Source organism: Buteo buteo, chromosome 20, assembly GCF_964188355.1.
Source record: "Buteo buteo chromosome 20, bButBut1.hap1.1, whole genome shotgun sequence".
In the NCBI taxonomy this organism is placed as follows: domain Eukaryota; kingdom Metazoa; phylum Chordata; class Aves; order Accipitriformes; family Accipitridae; genus Buteo; species Buteo buteo.
Window position 1 is genome coordinate 11,211,901 of NC_134190.1, and position 12,636 is coordinate 11,224,536.

The window sequence follows — 12,636 nt, forward strand, 5'->3', positions numbered from 1 at the left end:
TTGGTGGGTCCTGTAGAGGTGATACTGACAACTTAGCTCTGTGAAGTGATGGGAGTTAAAACCAATCCTTCATTAAGAATTTTGGCCTGGTTAGCTGCAGTTCTCCCTCCTTTTTCTTTTCTACTGCCCTTTAGAGGAACCTCTCTTTTAGGAACTATATAGAGATAACAGGTAGTTAACCTGGGAATTTGGACTCCACTTGGAGCAGCCGCTGCCCAAAAGTTTGACACTGGACCTAGCACTAAATGGGCTTGGCATTGGGTTAGGTGCAAATAATCAATGTCTTTCGGGTTTCAAAATAAGGGAAGTGAAAGTCTCAAAGTGACAACTAATTTGAGAATTCTACTTAGCATTAAATTATGTTATGGTGCCACAAGTCTTGACACTAGGGACCAGTTCCATGAAGCCCCATTCTATTTATCAGCATAAACATATATACCTAATTAGGAAATAATTTACAATAATGCAGTTATTGATTAAGCTTCATGTCTGTACGTTCAGAAGTATACACTTTCTTGTCAGGACTGTAATTTCACTACACTGTGAGAAGTGTGGAATTGGTCTGCCCTGACGGAGCTAGGAACTCAGTAGGAACAGCACTTGTATGGCTGAGGTCTTCTACCAACACAAACATGCTTCAGTACAACTGTTTTGAGTGAAATTGTATAAGGATATGGCTCAGTGTATTTCGTCTGGCTTCCTCTCTTAGTTGAACAGTCTTGTTTTTTTTTTTAATACATACACACAATGAAAGAGAAGCCTAATAAAAAAGTTTTGAGAGATCCAAAACACTTTTTCCCTCAAAGGCATATATTCCTGTCTGTCATTGTAATCAAGCACTGAATATGGCCTCAAAGAGTGGTGTCATCACCTGTGACAACAAAGACTGAGGAAAGGTTGTGCCTTCTGTACTGCATATTTCAACACAATGAACAAAAAAGTAGCAGTTGGGGGTTTGTAACAGAAGATCTCATCTTAGACTGCGTTAGAAACCTTCCCAAAGCAAAAATAAGAAAGCCTGGTGTATAGCTCTTAAAAACTGATTCCATAAGAAACTGTGTGTCTTTTAATTAAAAAGGAGAGGCTTGGCATTTTTGTGGTATTTTGTTCAATTTTAAGCCAATAAGAGGCAGGAGCTTCATGAAGGCACAGAAGTCAAAAATAGCATTCTGTCCTGTCACTACCTGACTGATTATTTGCTTCAGAAAAAAACTATTTAAGAACAGCTCTAGCAATATTTAACATTGTATCATTTGGACTTACAACATTATGAAAATGCTGTATTTTTGTTCTAGGGATATGTGTCTCTTTCTGTATATATAGGCATATATATATCTCTAAAGTTGCTTTCAGAACCTGTTGCTTTTAAGAAACAAGAATATCCAAACTCTTCCCAATTCTGGAAGAGTCTGTATTTGAGGACTGTACACCCAACTAACAAGACAAACTTTTTTTGTCTCCATGGCTTTACAAGTCAACAGCTTCACTGACTTTGAGCAGAAAATGGCAATTTTGAAAATGGAAAGGAAATGACAATTAAAGTGACTAAACTTTCACAGTAGCTAGTCTTCCTTTGTGTGCTTACTACTGAGGGCAATGTTATTATTCATATCCTTATAGTTAACTGCTTTGATGATCAAGACTACAAAGCACATCTTGGTTCCCTGTAAGAAACTGTCCCTAAATTTCACACAGAAAATAAGTCCTTTTCTTTGTACAACTACAAAGTGAAGAAATTATGCAAAAAATAAGGCCAAGATTAGTACTTTGAAGCAAAGAACAGATGGTTGGGGCAGGAGGAGAAAAAGTGAAGCAGACTTGAAAAAGGGAACAGGTAGGTATCTTTGGGTGACCCAGAGGATCATTCCTCTACTTGAGGTGGAATAAAACCACTCTAAATATCTCACCCATGAGTCATGTTCTCATGCATACACAAGCAAATGAGCAAGGCAAAATGGAAACAAAACAAATAAGTGTTTAGCTTCTTATTTATCTATGACTAAAGCTATTCCAACATTCTGAACAAGATCAACGTTGGATTTCTCTCTCAGTAGATAAGGTGTTGCTCTACAGCATAGGGCACAACAATAGGTGGCAGGATACAGCTCACTGCAATTGCAGGCATAAATGCATCTTGTTTGGAGAAAAGAAAAAAGCCTTTATATAAGTGGAAAATCTAATCCTGTAAATGTGTCTTTAAGGCTGGTGCCTGTTACTCTTTATTAAAAATGTGAGAATTAAATACAATCCAAAACCCCAATTTACTTTTAAAAATGTTAGAGCAATGCAAAATTGACTATTACTTATGTTTCTAGATACAGAGTAATAAAGTTTTAAGGCCCCATCTGTCATTGCACCTGAGTGGTCTTCGCAGTATGTATGCACAATGGCAGAGGGCTAAATTCAGCACCAACATAAATGGATGCAACTGCAGCAAAACTGTTTATCCAATGCCAGTGACGAACTCAGCCTGCAGTGTTCAAAAGGAAAGATTTTATAAAACACAATAGAATCTGCTGATACGAGTCCCTTGAAAATTATTTAATGACTGGAAATCTTTGAGGGAACAGAACAGATGAAGTTCCTCAGTGGCCTTTTACAATAGCCACTCCACTAATGAACATCTGGAGTTCTTGCTGCTCTCTTACTTTTATACCATCTAATCCGTATTGCATTAGACCTTTATGTGCTCATGATCAACTGGCAGCAAAGTCTGCCTTAAATAGAAAGAGAGGATGAAGACAATTTTTCCATTAACAATACATTTCCCTTTGGAGTCTGAGGTACATTATTGGTTTGTTCCAAAAGCAGAACATAAACTGCCTCCTATTTGTGAAACATTATTATTATAGCTTCTACCTGGAGATGTTTCTTGAAACAAAATCCTCAAGACTATTCCTGTACACAAATCAAACCAAGATACCACGTACAGGCACAGGACCACCGCCAGCTACGTTGAAAAAAATCATTCACTAAATTGCTTGGTTTGGGATGTGCGGTTCCCACTGATTTGTCAATCAGCTGCTCCTAAAAGCAGTTCTGCTTCAGTTCAGTCCTTTTGCAGGGACTGAGGTATGAGAGCAGCCCCCTGGCTCTGTAACTACTCCCTGCTGGGAGAAGGTAGTGATCACAAGCCACGCTCCAAGCTGCTCGCAGTGGCTGAACCACATCGTTTTTTGACCGTTACAGCCTCATGGCAGTCAGAGAGATGACTGCTTGTTCTGTCAGAGCTCCAACTTTAAATACTTCTATTCCTTTTATTTATTAATGCCATCTTGCGAACACAGCCCGACTGCTAGGCCATTCCTCCAAAATACGACTGCAACACCTACAAAAATTGTTCCAAAAACATGCTTCATTTCCCTGCTGCCAGCCCCCAAAGTCCGTCAGGGAGAAGGCAGCAGCTGCTGCCCTTCCCTCACACAGCATCGGAGTCCTCCTCTTCCATTTCTTCATCAGCAACTCACCCACAGCAAGCTGGCGACACTCACCTCTCTCGGAATCACTGTTTATGCTTTTCCTTTCCAGCAACTATGTTATAAATAAAAATCCATTCAAATTCTCACTAATAAGAAAATAAAGGGCTTGTAAACCTGGTGACACCATGCCGAAGATTTCGTTTGCAAGGACGTTACTGAAAACTTTTATGTGCTCCATTCAGCCAAACCTGTTAAAACTCTTCGCTCATTATTTTCTCTCTTTTTTGTGCATTGGTATTGCTTCCAAAACTGTACTCTTAAATGACTTCTAATCTCATTTGATTGTTTAAGCATTTCTTTTTTCCCTTCAGCCTTCCCTTCATAAGTTTCTCCACAGATTTTAAAGCCTGTCCGTTGGAAGATCATCACCGCCATGATACCTGTTTGTTGCAGTCAGATCCTTCACGCTCCTCTGACATCCCAGGTCCAGCTCTCAGAGTGGCACTGAATGTCACAGACCTGTGCTCCTTCACTCCTGCCAAGAGCCCCAAGCTTTGATGTTTTATTATAGAATTCTTCAGTTTTCAATAGTCAGACTTTTTTGAGTTTCAGTAAGGGCCTAAGAAAAGTCATCTTAACTTTTCAAAAAAAAAAAATTTTTCCTCATTTTTTAGTATTTGGCAGGCTAGAATTGTTGTGAGTCCTCTACTCTGAAGCACAGAGGCAGAACAATTTGCTCTGCATGGGGTAATGCTGTGCTGGGCTTCAGCTCAGAGTCTTAGCTCTGATGGTAAGGAATAGAGTACATTAGTAGTGTATCTCTCTGCTCCTGCTTTTCTTTTTGGCAAGAACTGCTACTCTGAGCCAGCAGGTGTTTAATGCTATTAAATTTATGGGTAGTGAAAGCTGTTGAATTTTAAAACATCTGGGTAACATAAATTATCTGAAATTTTTTCCAGTATAAGACTGAAAAATGGTTTTGAAATCTACAGAAAAGCATTAGCAACATTGATAAAAACATGATTATTCCTGAACATTTGACCATATGACTCTGGGATCCCACAAGTATCCTCATGTTCATAGCTACAGTGCCCATAGCATGTGACCTAGGAAACAGCAGGAAGGCAGGCAGCAGCCAAATCTCACCAACATTCAATTTTCCGTGGGTTCCAGATGGATCACCTAGTATGCCAGAAAGCATCAAAAGCCAATACTGTTTCTCACATTGTGTGCAGTCTCCTGGATCTCGTTCTGCAAGGTTTGATCCAGGTTCTTCTTCCTCACAAAGCTCTGGCTGCTCCTAGCCGTAGTATCTCATGGAAAGTGAAGTGGGGGAAGAGGGCAGGAAAGGGGGAGGAAAATCTCAAGATGGAAAAGTTCATCGGCTCCCATGATGTGAAAGAGCTAGTGAACAGAGTGAGCAGGTAACACGAAGCATGCAAAACGCTTAGAAGTGTTTCATTTGCTTTGCAGCCGGTGATTTTTACTTGAGTAGAAGTAGTGTGAATTTCTGAGATACCGAGCACTTGTGGCCTGGGAGGAGTGAGGACGAAAGGCAGCCACGGGAAGACGACCTGCAGGTGCTTTGCATCTTAGACAGTCCAACCCGAATTTAGATGCCTGAAGGCATCTGGAGCCTCACCTTACACATTTGGGTTTAAAAAGTCTCTGAACTGCTCTGTTGCAAGTTTAGTGTGAAAAGCAAGCACTGATTCACCAGAAACTTGTAGGCTGCCTGGGACAAGCCCTAGAACTATCAGTGTTTTCCCAGCACCCGGAGCGTAGGCAGTCTTCAGGCTGCGAACGCACAGGCGTGACTTGACAACTTCTGTTGGAGTAGAACCAAGTATTGCTGGCTGAGCTGCTCCCATCAGAGTAAGCACATGGTCCACACAGAGTAGGAGACAACAAATTTGCATCTATGTGAACAAGACAGACATGCCAAGAAGCAGCACAAGAGATGAAACATGAGCTCCATGCCCAAGCTAGAAAGATAATTCCCATGGCCTGCCTCTTGATGCTGTGCTTTCTTCCCTAGGATACTCTTCTGCTACCTATTTCCTTTGTGACCCTTATTTTCACCATAATTTTTTTCTCCCCTCCATCAAGATTTGCTAGAGCTCAGAACTGATCAGCCCTATGAGAAATTTCAAGGCCATAAATTTGATACACAGAAGAAATACTGCGGTGATTTGTTAACAGCTATAATCATCAATGCATGAGAAACAGGAGCCAAGGAAATAAAGTGCTTCCCATAAATGCTTCTTTCTTTTAACAGCAGTTATTTTAAGCTTTGTCACACTAACGTGGTTTGTATAAACTAAAAAGATACATTTCCATCATGGGTGTTCAGTGTTGTCTGGTCTACATTAGTGGTAACACAGGAGATAAGAGGAGGAAGAGGAAAGGCATAACTGTCCTATAGCACCATATGAATTAGGTAAACATTTCCATTAAAAGTACATGCCACATGCACAACAAAATATTTTCTCTGGTATGACTGAAGAAGGAACAGTGACCTATTTTCAAACATTCCTGATTCAGGGGAAGGTCAGATGCAAATAAAAATGTGATATCGGGCCTCTAGTTTTATGGTAAGCTGCATTTGTTTAGGAAAAAACAATGTTTGGGATAATATTACCAAGTCTGGTAAAGGAATGGGCTGAAAGACAGGCTAGGCACATTACCTCCTGACCACACTTGGCCACATTACAGCACCGATTTCTTTTCCCCGTGAAAGAGCTAAAAAATAGCAGATAAGCCTGGGACTTTACGGGTCACCTTGGTTTGAATGCCAGTTAATGGACCTGAGCGTTTCCCTTCTGTGGCTTTACAAATCTCAGCCGAACACTTTCCCCACATGACCGTGCTTTCCTCAATGAAGCAGCCCATTCTGCCTAGCCTGCTGCAGCTGTGGAACATCTGGGTGGGAAGATCCTTTGCCCCCAGGACTCCCCGGAGCACAGTGTGGTTACTCGAGTGGTGCACAGGGAATATGATTTGGCTCCCTACATTTCCTGTTGTGAAATTTTAACTTACTCTGATTATTGTTTGTTTTTACATGACTGCCAAGTTATTGGAAGTTCTCTTCCTCCTACCCTCCCTTTCCCTGGATATTGCTTATACACACACGCGCATATATATACACACATATACATTATTAGAGTTATTATTTCAAACCATTAAACCACATGCTTTATAATAAAAAAACCTACACTTTTCTCAAGTCCTGTGGAAATTCTAAAGGTTTAGCTTCATATACTATCAAAATCCCCAGTTACGTAAATTTTTACTTTTCCAATTTAAAATTACTTTTAACCAAAAGCAAAACAAACACAGGCAGTTACCGTTGGCACACATCCTTAACTTTTTTCAGCAGTTTTTTTACCAGCCATTCCCTTAAGCTACATTTCAAAACCACAGCTTATTTTTCCTCCTGTACAAGAGAAAAGATTCTATATGTCATTTTCACAACTACACAAGGAGATCTATCATCATTTTTTCTAAGCACCTACTTCCCTTCATTCATCCCCAAATCTACCCCTGTTGTTAAATATAGTGTAATATAGAATAAAACCCTATACAATAGAGTGGTTACCTCATCTAAAAATCAGTTTTCTCTGTTAACTAGTGATTTTCCACTACTTTCAGTGCCTGAATAATATCTTAAGGGCTTAAGGCAAAAGAAAGTACTTAAAGGCAGCATTTTACTTATTAAATACCAAACACTCCCAAAGTATTCAGAGAACAAACTAGAAAAATATTAGGCTACATACCATAAACTTACATTCTTTTACAATTTTTTCCCCTCCAAATTTCACAAATTATTTTGCAATACTAAAATTTGGTGAACATCCACCATATAAAATGGTGCTTACAGAGGAATGAGCTGCTAGCAACACATTGTTTAAGATGGCAGACTGTGTCAGAGTGTCTTACTCTTCAAGTGTCTAGGCTCTAGCTTTGCAGGGATACCACTGTCTAGGGTTCAGGACACTTCAAAAAGGTGAGAGAAATACCCACTTTTGCCCTCCAAAGACACCAGTACCAGCAACCCAGAAGCAGGGCTGAAAAGGCTCATTTGTTCTCAAGGACTGTTTTGGTACAGCAAGATTTAGCAGTTGGGCTCAAGGGTTAATCTTAAATCAGCTCTTTAATCAGAGGACGGTACAGCTGGGAAACTGAGGCACAGATGCACAGGACACTAGAATAGATGCAATTCGACCCTATCACAGAGACAATTAAAGAGTAGGGAATTTAGGAATCTAATAACCCATATTGGAATTTAGCCAAGATGCTGAAGCAGATGCACAAAGCTGTTGCAAGGATGCTTTGTGTATTCTTTATCATTTTAATATCTTATGTTATACCATATGCTCCCACATTTCAATCATTGCAATATAAGCCACAAAAGAGGTAAAAGAAAATGTTGACAAAACATTTATAGAGATTAAATTCCCTAAGGATCTTTTGGGTCTGGGATTTTACAGGCATTCCATTTTCAAAATGCTGCTAGACTTAAATAATCCTGGGGAAATATCCCTTTCTCCAGGGGACAGTTGGAAACACAAGCCATACACTGTGCCCAGCGATGGAGGAAAGTCCACAGACTAAAGAAAAATAGGAAAACAAAAAAAAACCCAAATCACATGAGAAGGCCTGTGGCAAGAAAGAGAAATATTCAGAGCAGGGGACACCAGGCCAGGAAAGAGCATGGCCAGGAGAAGCAGCCAGGAGAGCTACCACACAGCTGTTTCCGATCCTGCCTTCTCTCATAGTGCTTTGTCCTTTAGCTGACTCTGGCTCTGTCTGCTTTAGCAGGCTTCCTGCTCTTTGTAGATTTAAACAATTCTTTGTTATTTGTTTATATGCTTTTGGCTGTTTGCTTTACAAAATGCCTTTTACTGTCCCCACTTTTCTGCCTCATATTTACCTGCCATTAATTATAATCCTCTTCATAAGCCGAGTTCTTCCCTTCCTGTACAAAGACATGTTCAGCTTTTCCAGAATTTTGCCTTTACCTATACCTATTAATTTGCAATCCTGCTCTTTGAGTTGCTCTTTTTTTTCCTAGGGGTAGTCATTTATTACTCATTTTATGGGATGTTTAAGTAGCCCCCATGCTGAGCTGCAACACTTTAATTTCCTCACTTTTCACCTTAACATCTTTTTTACTAGCTTCCTCATTTTTAAGCCTTCAATTTAGTGCTCAATTTAGCATCAGTATACTGGTTCTCAGTACAATTCATCCTCTGAGGACACTACTCAGAATTATATTATTACTTAAGTACATCTACATTAATGTCACTTTTGTGTGACTGCATCACAACGCAGAGATACACGAGCTTGCTGTACGCCGGCCACCTCAGGTCAAACTACTGCTGATCGGGCTACGGCCGCAAGCACTGAATACAAAATTTGATCTGAGTTTAAAGGAGTCACTGGGAGCTTTGGCCCCAAACCAGTGGGTCCAGATACGCAGTTTTACACACAACGGACTGGGAGGCTCCCAGTACAGAAAACTCAAGTCACCGGCAGGAAAGGTGGTGCTGGTGCTGAAGTTTAGGAGTTTTGCTTGGGTTTTTGTTGGGGTTTTTTTTTCAATATTATGGCTGCATATGTGTTCTGTTCAGTTCTCATTTGCACAGGTATAAATCTACAAGAATTCTTAAGAAAGAAAAACCTGATCCCATTTTTTAAACTACAAGGTAAGATAAAGAGAAAGGGGAGGATGAGAAAGGCTTTCCAATCACCTCCCTTAAGGACAATACAGTCACATCAAGAAACAACGTAAAAAAAGAGCATCACACCAAGATTCATGGGTACTGGTAGCTCTGACTGAGGGTTTACCACACACTGCGTGTGAAGAAAATGTCTTTTGACAGAAAATCCTGGTAAAATTTGGTGCCTTTCACAGAAAATGTTGATTTCCTTAAAACCTGAATTTCCGGTGGTTAATTTCAAATGCTTTTTAATCATCTGTACCTCTGTGCTTTCTTTAGGGGCATGGCCTTTCTTTGTGGGATTTTATGCAGTGTCTTTTATAAGATGACATTAATCTTTGTTCAAATGCCTGGGCCTTACCTAATTTCAGGTTTAAAGCAATCCCCTGTTTCAGTTTTATGCCTGCATCTCTTACTTTTGCTTTCAGATGTGGAGGATAAGTCACTTGAGCACTGAAAAATAAACAAAAAAATGGGGTATCACAGTATTCCTCATGATATGGTTTGCTCCTCAGACCATAGTGTCACCCAGCAAAGCTGGTTACTTCATTTTTTTAAGCCAAGACCAGCTGAAAGTTCAGATATGCATTTATCACAACAATGGAAAACACAAATTGGCTTCTTTTCCTTTTCCTTTGTATGAAGTCATTACCAAGCATATTGACTTGGAACCCCAGGGATTTGGAAGCAGCCAGATTTAGAACAGGAATAAAAATACTAGGATTTTTCAGCAATAAAAGAGTGAACTTGAAGCTACAAAGGAAAAAAAAAAAAGAGAGAGCGAGCCAAAAGCAGTCATAGAATTGAGACTGATGACTTTGCAATTGGAAATAATACAGTTATGAAATTAACAGACTTGGAAAATGTTTTAGACTCGCTGAGAACATTAAAAGTTGGTTCTTATTCCGAGTATGAATAGGGAAGGATCAAAGCTGCAAGGAATATAAATTCACATTTTCTTCAGCAGGAAAAGGGCTAAAGTATAAGTGACAGTGCAGGAGAAGGAAAACAGGTAAAAAACCTTTGATCCAGCCTTTTATTAACTCCAACACTGCACAACTCTGAGCCATCTTATAAAGCTCACCATATGGATAAAGTATTTTTTCACTCCTGTTGGCATCTGAGTTGCCATTAACTGTGGATCGGCCACTGTTGCCAAAAGCTATAGTGAAGGGAACTGCCGTTTCTACCCCTGTCCTTCCTAGAGCAGCAAGCAGCCAGGGATGGGATAACAAAACACAGCGGTGACCCTATAAACTCTACAAGAGGATTGAGACGCTAAGCCAGCTGCTTCTGCCACTGACAGAGAAGGCGTGTGGGGTGAGGCAATGCAGAGCAGTGGGAAAAGCAGGCTCCCCACCTTCCTCCCCACCAGCATCAGCTGCCCCAGCTCGCTGCTGAGACAGTGAGCCTGGAGTCCGTCTCTGCCCATCCGTCCCCGACTGCTCCTTTGCTGTTGAGCAGTCATTGCCTTCCCAAGTACACGTTTGATGACTTTTTCAGCTTCTGTGAGAGGGAAAAGATCATATTCCAGTAACGTAGACTTCTACAGCAATATTCTTCCCTGCTCAAAATATTCAACTGGAAGCTAGAAACGTTAAGCCATTCCCTACTCAATAATAACCTTAAAAGGACATCCCGGACCCAGTTGCTTTATGATGCTTCTGGTAATGCACATCAATAGATAGCTATACAGTTATGTTCCAATCCCTATCCAAAATGTTCTATAATCAATTTTTTTACCTCATAGGAGATTCAAAATGCAATCGACTGGAAGCCTAGGCAGGAGAAATCTATGTTTAAACATCATCCCCTGCGTGCCTGCAGAGTATAATACTTTTAAAAAGCTCATTTGACATATAGAAAAACATTTCACTATCCATAAACACAGTAGCTGTGTGTATAAAAGAGTAGGTAAATTAAACTATCTGAATGAAAAAAGAGCTGAAGAATGGGAGCAAAAATCAGCTGAATTGAAATAAGCAAAACTTGGAGCTCTTTGTATCAAATATAAAGAGTGAGGCAGGAAAAAAAATTCCCTCTGAAATATTCATGTTCTGAAAACACGCTTTAAGTATATATAAAAATCCCAGTTTTTCACTTTTATCAGGTCATGACTTAATCCCTGGATAGGCACATTCTGACCCAATAGTTCCATTGCGGGATCAGGGCTTAAATGACCTATTTGGATCTTAGATAGAGCAGCTGCTCTGGGGAGACCCAGGCTCTCTGCAGCATCTGTCTTCCTTAATGGAAAGCAACTTCCTATTTGTTTACCTGCAAAAGGCTGCAAGTGCCATTACAAGAGTGCTCCGGCCAATTTCAGTGTCAAGTCCTGAGATATAAAATTTCCTTTGATTTTCTACATTGGTTTCCATCAGGAATTTTCAACCTACTTTAATTTTCCTGTATCCCTTGCACCAAACATTAACAGTAGGAAAGCTGAAACATCCCCAGTGTTGCTAGAGTTGTGAAAAAAGGAGATACCCGGCTTACTGAATTATTTCCAAACACTACTGTAGTTCTCTATGCACCTCCAGCATAAAGGGGAAAAAAGTGAAACCTAATCATTAAAAGAAAACCTGTTTGGATTGTTTGAAGTGTGAAGGTCTTGTGTTTTGTAGTTAGAAAATACACTTTCTTACATGTTTCTTAATCTGATGCAGGTTTTTCTTTTTTTTCCCCTCTTGCTTTTAATTTGACATGCCAGTCAAAGTTAACATTAGGGAAAACAGCAAATATAAACCTTGTAATTTATATGCATTCATGTTGTACACCATAATAGCTCTCATCTTGGCAAAAGTTAGCAGATTGTTCTCTGCTCTCAGGAGGAAATAGCATTCATTTTAGGTTTTAATGGAGCTTTAGGGTTATAGTAACTCAAATTAAACTAAATCATCATGAATTATTTCTGAATCCCATGTTATGTGTTCTCTTTTTTCCCTTTGTTGGTTTATGACCATGTGAGTTTCAGACACTGGCAACTAGAAACTTCTGCGCTAAATAATGCACGCACACACCCAGTTTGGAGGGAAACAGCAACACCTCGGACCGTGCCCGCAATGACAGGAATCCTGTCCGAGCACCAACAGCACGTGTAAACTCATGTCTGGTATGGGCCAGGATGATGGTGTTACGGGCTCGAGGAAAAATTTCCCCACAGGAAAAACAGCTACAAGCATAAATTCTCATGCAGAGGTACTTCCACCAGAAAACAACTGTATTGGTATTACGTCTTGTAGAGGAGAAACTAGATGTAAACACTGGGAGTGTTGATTAATTACTATTTGGCCAAATGTAATGTAAACTTCCAAAATTATTTTAGAATAGATTTTCTACAATTTAAAGAGCAAAACATTCCGATCCATCAATAGAAAATTTCAGGTCATGTTTCCCAATTTATCTAAAACCTTCTGTTTCAATCTGGAATGGGAATGCCCCCTGGTGCAAAAGTGCAACAGTGCAAAAGTGCATACACCAATATGAGAAGGTAG